This window comes from Octopus bimaculoides, chromosome 2 (assembly GCF_001194135.2).
Source record: "Octopus bimaculoides isolate UCB-OBI-ISO-001 chromosome 2, ASM119413v2, whole genome shotgun sequence".
Lineage (NCBI taxonomy): Eukaryota > Metazoa > Mollusca > Cephalopoda > Octopoda > Octopodidae > Octopus > Octopus bimaculoides.
Genome location: NC_068982.1, coordinates 35,995,748 through 36,004,698, shown reverse-complemented (window position 1 = coordinate 36,004,698; position 8,951 = coordinate 35,995,748). Strand labels below are relative to the sequence as shown.

Below are 8,951 nucleotides of genomic sequence, written 5' to 3'. Positions count from 1 at the left end.
TTACATCAAATAAATCCGAATACAAAATTTTTTTTGTTCTATAACACAAAATAGATAAGTATACGAAGTTTGAAAGTCTTTCGATACCAAAAACACTACATAAAACATAAATGAAAACTGGTGCCCCCGTTTTGAACAAGATCAAAAAAAAATAATAATAAGGGGGGGGGAGGTTCAGATTACATATAGTCCGTCGCCGCCAAAAATCAATTGAAAACTTTTTTTTTTCAACCTCACTTCCCACCCCTGATTGTTTCTGTTAATAATTTAAAATATTGGAGAGCCTGAGGTCATTTCTGGCATTTATCCAGTGATTTTTAAAAAATAAGTATGTTAAAGATAATTCATTTTAATAGCATACTCATCCATTAGAAAATATTTATTTCTTACACACACAGCCTCGCTTAATTATGGTGGGGGTACAAATTTAAATTGCCATTTTTTTGTTGATGCTTATATCCCATCAGTGGAGTACGCATGTGGTCCATTAGTATCATCAGTAAGAGGGCGAGGGGAGAAAAAAGGTTTCCGAACCATTTTTCCATAAAAAGATGCTCCCCATTACTTCGAAGGCTGTGCTGAAAAGCAATTGAGTAACATCTTATTTCAAATTCAAAATTTGTTTTATTTTCATTCATTCAGTTGGTTGTTTGTTTTATTAGGTAGATAGACAGATAGATAGCAGGGCGTTATTTTAATTTTTATCGCGGGTGCCAATGACTTGTGCGTGCGCCCCTCGACTGGCGCGAGTCGGGTCCACTCTTCTTAAGTAGTATCACCACTAATAAATACGTTCCCAACTATATATTTTCTAGATGAGCGCAGAAAGCAACACATGAACTTCAGTTTAAAAGTTTACGCGATTTCATAAAGAAAACAATTAGTTTTTTTTTTAAATAACGCAACGTTATATATTTATGCCATGCTAAATTAATCCCCCAAAATATCGTTTCAGTTGTACCTTTCATTTTTCTACACAAATTATGGAATGCATCTAAACATTCGCAAATATTCAGAATAAACTGCAAATTACATGAATAAAATTACTAAAAATATAAAAAAAAAGCAAACTCTATTTCAAAAGTTACTAGAAAGTCTTCCTCAGCGTTGGTGAAGTCATAACATCGTTTGTTTGAACATCAGTAATAGATTAACTAACATCATAAGAAGACTTTACAAGTAACATTACCTGTTAATCTTGTGAATAAACTATCCCGCTCCAATAACCAACATGCACGCTTTTAGGAATATACTTGAACACGATACTATAAATAAAGATAATATATATTGTCGTGTATCTGAAACTAGATCCGTACATTTCTAGAAGTGGATGGAAATTTGTGGAAACATCTGAATGAAGGTAGAAAAGTAATCAACAAATTGATGAATATTAATAACATATAAATTTTTTCCCAGCGAAATTAAAATGGAAGATAGCCGCATGTATTTTTAGAAATTTCAAGGATGAATGAAATTTAAAAATAGCACTATGCAAGGTAGTTCAGATAGAGCTAATTTGAATTTATCAGGAATCAAATCAGACATCATCATCATTACAAAGATATTGCTCATTACCTGGACAGGTACATGTGGAAATTTATCTGCATGTGCTTGCTGTTCCCCCAAAAACTGCAATTAAATCCTAAGTCATTAATTACAACAACAAATAAAGTATACATCCGAAATTATTTTTCAACTAAATGTCTTACTGAAGGAAATTAATATGGTACGTATTTATGCTGTGAAATAACCTGTTTCTTTTACGTGTAGCGGGAAATTCACATATAACGTTAGTCATTACTTTTTAAGTAGCAAACCTACACAAAACACTTTGAAAACTAAACTTCGCATGGCGATACTCGAAAAGAAAGAGGAAAGGAAAGCCAAATGAATTTATAGCCAAGAATGATTGTAGAGACCTCTATTGATCAGACTTTGAAACCAAAAGGGAGATAATGAAGTAAAATCTAATTGATTCTCTCACAGTTGTAAAGATACAATTTCTGTGGAAAAACAAAATACTCTTCTTTTACTTGTTTCAGTAGACTGTGGCTACGTCGGGACACCGCCTGCAAGGGTTTTTACTCAACTAATGATTTTTAAAGCCTGATACTTATTCCATCGGTCACTTTTACCGCTAGTTTACGGGGATGTAAACAAACCAGCACCAGTTATCAAGCCGTGCTGGGTGATAGACACATACAGATATATATATAACTGTTGATTTTCTTGAATGGTTCAGTGATTAGGACGTCGGGCTCACAATCATGAGGTGGTGAGTTCGATTCCCGGACCGGACTGTGGGTTGTGCTCTTGAGCGAAACATTTTATTTCACGTTGCTCAGCTATAAAAATTAGTTGCGACATCACTAGTACCAAGCTGTAATTTACCTATGCCTTTCTCTTAGATAAAATCGGTGACGAGGAGAGGGGACACGACGCATGGGCGCTTGACTGCGGCGATGCTGGAACACCGCCTTTAGTCGAACCAACATATATATATATATATATATATATATATATATATATATATATACATACATACATACATACACACACACACACGATGAGCTTTTTTCCATCTCTGAATTTCACGCACAAGATTTTGGTCAGCCGGAGCTATAGAAGATGACATTCGCCCAAGTTGCCACGAACCATTAAAGGGTGCTCTAATTTATTAGTTCCGGTGTGGTATCGGCAAAGTAGAATTTAAAACGATAGCACTAAATACTACAAGATATTTTGTCGTACTTTCACGATGTTAAAAAATAATAGAATCGTTAGGTAGCTAACAATGAGAAAAGCAATACTGGACAGGTTTCCCCGTGCAAGATCTGAATATCTAGTCGTATTCTGAAAATTTTTCGAACAGACCCCTCTACCTAAGATCTCAACGTGTCCCTTGTTTACCCGCTCAACAGATAATGTGTTATGGTTATTTTATCGAACTCTTTTCATATTGAAGCCTTTGGTGGTCTTATTTGCTGACATTTGTACTGGGCCCGCTTTGTAAATCTCAAAAAGGCATATGACCGCGTTTTGCGGACATGCTGTGAAGGGTTTTGCAGGCGTTCGAGATTAATGGGCAACTTCTGGTTGCCATGAAGTCTACATATGACTGTCCAGATGAATGTTCGGGTAAATGGTGCAAAGTCGAAATGTTTCAACATAGGTGTAGGACGTCGGCGGAGTCGTGTATTATTACTTATCCTGTTCACAATTTTTATGGACTGAATTGACATGCGCAGCCGTTGTGGAATTTGGCTGATATTTGCAGACGACATGGTGCTCATCAAAAGACAATCTCCAGCATGAACTGAATGGATTTGCTGCTGAGTGTTGCAAATAGAGATGAGAGTTAGTGTTGTGAAGACAGACATTGGTCCTCTCAAGAAAATCTCCTCATTGTACTCTGTATGTTAATGGAATAACGCTAAAGCAAGTGGATAAGTTTAACCATTTTAGAATTGTATATACGAGTGATGGGAGGTAAGAGACTGAACTGACACAGTAATTCGCCAGCTTCAGTATTCGATCTCCAAAAGAGAAGTTGATAAAGAAGCCAGAGTTGCTATTTTCAATTCAGTTTCCGTACCTGTTTTCACCAATGGTCAAGAATGTTGGGTAATGACCTACAGAGTACGATCGTGAATACAAGCGGCCGGAATGGAGTTTCTACAAAGGGTTTCTGGAGTGATGTTATTCGATAAGGTGTCTCTCCAGATCCAACTGTATTGAGAAATCATAGCTCCAGTAATACAGATATGTGATACGAATGTCGCAGATAATGATCGCAAGATGAATTCTTCACAACGAGCCAATTAGCAGGAGAACTTGGGGTAGACGACGTATGCGCTGGTTACTTAATATCCATAGTCGTTATTGGTCAAACTTGGGAATCCAGCAGGAAAGTGTCATATTTCCGATAGCACCATATGGAGGAAGCACCTGATGACTCTACTCCCATAGCCCTCCCAGGAATAGCGGACAGAAAATGGATGGATAAGAAGATTCATATTTACAAACAGGTAGATGATCTTTACCACAAATGTCCGAAAATTCACACGAATTGACTCTGTTTTCTACCTTGTCAACACTGGATACCAGAGTTAGGTGAATTAAATCACTTTTATATCATTTGTTCCCGCGTACCATGATAGCTGATAAAATTGGTTTGATAAATGTAAGAATTGAAAAAATTTGCTTTAGATGTATGTATTGGTATATATTACAAGAAACAACTGAGTTTCTTTCTCCGCATAATAAAATAGTAATCAAAGGGGTCCATAGATAAAAAATGGTTGAGAATCTCTGCTCTAAGGCGTAGACATAAACGAAATCCTCATGAGGTTTTCGCCATCAGTTTGTTTGGTGAATCTTGTCATCACAAAACCGTCAATAGTAGCAAATAAATGCAACAAACTGCAATACTGTCTTATGAAAATTCTACTAAACTCATACACATAGCAAATCGTGCAACAAATTTAATATGAAAAAAAAAATTATGGCCTCAAATATATATACTGAATCTTGATATTTTGAGAAAACATTGTGATGCATGTATGTGTGTCTACCCACCAATTTTTTTTCATACTAAATGATGATCTAATCGTAATCTACACAATCTAAAAGGTGTTTGTAGAAAATTTCATTAAAAATACTGATTTTTCAGAAATTTATGAGGAAACAAAATTGACTGGTGTGAATTTTCCGACACTCCTCTTCCCATTCTCGGAAAGCATTTTTACAACAAATTCGGATACGATCGGAATCTACCCATTTTCCTGAAGGTTATGAGAAAACAAAGTCGGAGGGCGGGGAGCACACTTCTGTAGGCCTGTCCCTGCTTTTACTAATAAAGATAACGCTTCATAATTGTTATTGTTACAGTGTCAAGTTTTATGCTCAAGAGGATTGTCACATGTATTATCTTTTTACCATATTTGTAATACTACTTCAAAAGTGTATCATTTTAGTACAATCGGGATATCCGATGTTCGAAACATTGAAATTCCAAAACCGTTTCGGAAAAAGAAAAAGTTTCACTAGTTACAAAAGTCGTGAATCCTAAAGCTTTTGCATATTCAAGAAAGCTAAGTCAAGGTCAATATAAAGATCCTCGCCCGGGGAAAAAAAAAAAAAAAAAATTAACTAGTGGGGGTGGGGTGTTAACAAGTGTGTGGAAAACGAATATGAAAAATTGGATCTTGTGAATTTTCCGAAAGCCCCCCCCCTCCTCCCAGTGTCGTTAGCGCGCATTTTCATCATCTCCTATTTTTGTTGTCTGCTATTCCCAGTTTTATTTATGCTAATTTTTTTACCAATTATTCTGGTTTATCTTAGCAACAAAAATAAAAAGAATAAATAAAGTATTATTTCAAATGGAACGAAAAAAAAGTGTTGTTATATTCGGGGATGGTCATAATGTTTGCCAATTAACCAAGCGCATCATACATTTAATCTTCACTTCAGTTTTATTATTACTAAATTTTTTTTTTAATACAATTCACTAAATTGGACAATTGCAGTTATCTTTTCTTGTTTCAGAATATGGTCGCGAGATGTCAGCAATAACAAAAAAAAAAAATTCACCAGCGCCCTCTAGCTTGTGTATAAATACCTGCCGTTTGCTTCCGTTCTTTCTTTCTGCGCAGCTCCTTCTCTCAGCTAGTTACTCTTAGCAAGCTGTTTCCTTGTTTCATCGGTATGTGAAATATTTTGTTATGTGTAGACTATTTTGTACGGTAGTATTTTCAGCTTTTGGTCCTGTAATTATTAGAAGTATTTTGTTCAGGTTATTTCTACAGATTCTGTGCTAAATTATTTTCTATCGAGTGATCATTAGATAGTCTTCGGTTCAATATTAGTTCTTGTATCGTTTATCATGTGGTAGATGTAATAAGATCATGCGAGTGACGATCACTATAAAGTTGGGAATCTCTCTGAATGATTTTGAAGAACTTTACATCTGACGCTGGTTTTGGTATAGAGTTCTTTTTAAATAGCGTTAAATCAATTTAAACCCTCGTATTCTAACCCCTCTAGATTATTAGGTTTATTGCACGATTTCATTTCGTTGTTAGTGCCACATGATGCATTTATTTGCTACTATTGATGGTTTTGTGATGACAAGATTCACCATACAATCTGATGGCAAAGTCTTCATGAGGCTTTCGTAAATGTCTACATTTTAGGTCAGAATATTGTTTTTATGTCTACATTTTAGGTAAATTATTTTTATCAAACCAATTTCATCAGCTACTGGTTGCATGATGATAATTTGTTAGATAGGGACAAATGATCTCTTAAGTGATATAATATTCTAACTCTGACTTCCAGTGCTGACGAGTTGGAAATTTCTAATTTTGCTTAGTTATTACGGAAGGACTTGCTACTTTTTTTTATTGTATTCTGTGACCCGTCGTAACGTTTCTATTTAGATTGTAATTTTTATTTTTCTGTTCATCTACACCGTTGATCTATGATGAAATATTCTCAGTCTCCTGATTTCGAGTGATTACTTAGTCACCAAATCTGAGAAAGACGGTTGGTCCCCCCATCCTAATGTCTAAATTTTTGGAAGGTTTTTCAGTTTTCGGTCCTCCCGATAAGACTAGAGTTTTATTGTAGTTAAATAGGGTTTTTACATTTAATTTCCCTCAAAGAGAATCTCTTGGCTTTCTTTACTCCGTGGCGCTAAGAAAGTTCAAAGACTTCAAATTCATTTTGTATGGCCTTCTCATGATGAATACGGAATTACCGTTTGATCGTAATGAAACCATTTCTGGCTGTTATTTCTGAAGTTGGCTATTCTCTTTGATTAGTGCTCGCCTTCTCAATTTTATCTTTACACCTTTATCGGCAAATTTTTTACGGTATTTTGCTGTAAAAGTCAACAAGAATTGTTTCTAGGCTCGTAATCCATTTCTAATTTTGTAGAATTAATTTCCTAATTAGATTTTAGTCTATCTCTAAGGAAGCACTGCAATAATAACATACGCTAAACTATCAACACAAAACTAGATAGAATATTTTTCAATTTCTTCCATCTTTTCTCAAATTTTATCCTAAATTTTCAGAAGTATTTTGTATTTTCCTGCTACTGACAAATTACATTTCTTTTTCGAAGAAGTACCACTTTGGTTACGTTATTTTTGATCGTGTCCCTTGCAGAACTCGTGATTGGAAGAGGGGATGGGTGGCTTCTTAAAGATTTTATTTTATTTTCATATTCTATGTGAAAGAATTAACTAAGGTTTTTTAAATAGGGATATGAGCGTGTCTTAGAAAGTGTAAGAAAAAAGTGTGGATTTGACTTTTCGTCTTTTGAATATATAGTTAACTGGTACGTTATTGGTTGTGTGATGACAAGCTTGAACTCTCTCACTGATCTTATTGAAGATACCATGAGAGCTGACAATTTGAAACGACCAGAATGTTGCTAATATTAGTTTGAGATGTTTGATTTCCCTTTCACGATTTCATTGCCCTTCGCCCCTTAGGCTTGTTCACTGCCAGCATACACGTCTCCTTGGTGGTTTAGGCGCATATTTTTATTGCACTGCTTCTGAAAATAGACTAGAATGAAATCAGACGTTTCATTCTTAAGGACCCGATTAGATATATTCATCAGTTTGTATAGATTTTTAGTGGTTGGGCTCATTGTAACTTAAATATATATTACTTTGAAGATTTGGTTTAAAAGTTTTTGTTAAGGCCCTGTGATGGAATGTATATTTGCTACTCTAATGCGAAACTGATGAGAATCAAACCAATAATTGACTGAGGGCTTTTGCTAGTGATTTCATTGAATGTTTGTTTTTTTCTGAGTTAGGTTGAACTGGATGCTGCGTAGAGGTCTACAAAAAATTTGAAGATATAACTATTAAGAATTATTTTAATGTCAAGATTTGTACGAATTTTGAGAAACAGCTCCAGCTCCATCTAGTGTTGTTGCTATGGTGGCGTTTCATGCTGTGATATTAATTTTCAGTTGAAATTGTTCTACCTTGTATATAATAGGGTGGTTTTTTTACAACTGTGGACAATTGTTTTTTGGAACATGAAGTTCTAATAAATTTGCATTACTTGTCACATAGTGTTGCTTATTTATCTCATTTGGATATGTATCCATTATTTATGATTGCTACTTTCTTGTATCCGGGTGAAACCACGGCAGTGGGAATGCACTGGGATCGTTTTCTATTTTTTAAATATATATTCCTTAGCAACGTCCCAGATGCTTGAAATAGAATGTACCACCTCTCCATAGCTGGCAAACTCTGCGGTATTCTGCCTTAAGCACGCGATATAATCCTCTCGATTTTATTTTATGGGGAATTTAAGAAAAGTTGCGAACTTGCTTTACACACGCTAAGAAAGTTCCGACTTCAAATTCATTTTGTATGGCCTTCTCATGATGAATACGGAATTACCGTTTGATCGTAATGAAACCATTTCTGGCTGTTATTTCTGAAGTTGGCTATTCTCTTTGATTAGTGCTCGCCTTCTCAATTTTATCTTTACACCTTTATCGGCAAATTTTTTACGGTATCTTGCTGTAGAAGTCAACAAGAATTGTTTCTGGGCTCGCAATCTATTTCTAATTTTGTAGAATTAATTTCCTAATTAGATTTTAGTCTATCTCTAAGGAAGCACTGCAATAATAACATGCGCTAAACTATCAACACAAAACTAGATAGAATATTTTTTAATTTCTTCCATCTCATTTTCTCAAATTTTGAAATTGAAATTTCTTTTTTCAGAATCGGAATCTCCATAGCCTAAAACGTGGGATTCCGTAAAAAAAAAAGTGGGGAAGGTTCAGATTACATTTAGTCCATCTGGACCGATTTTTCAATATCTTTCTTCCCACATTGTTGGGATTATTCCAAAAATTCGGAGTCTGTATTTTAAAAAGCGAAGTTGAAATCTTTTTTCCCCCAGTCAGG

General features: G+C 35.0%; 1 protein-coding gene across 1 annotated transcript in view; it reads left to right on the top strand.

Moving 5' to 3' along the window:
• Window positions 1–5,683: 5,683 nt before the first annotated feature.
• Window positions 5,684–8,951, top strand: part of LOC106884361 (armadillo repeat-containing protein 8) — a 68,182-nt gene continuing 64,914 nt past the window's right edge. The window contains exon 1 of the mRNA XM_014935712.2: window positions 5,684–5,704. The gene's annotated coding sequence lies outside the window, so the exon portion shown is untranslated. The remainder of the gene's footprint in view (window positions 5,705–8,951) is intronic.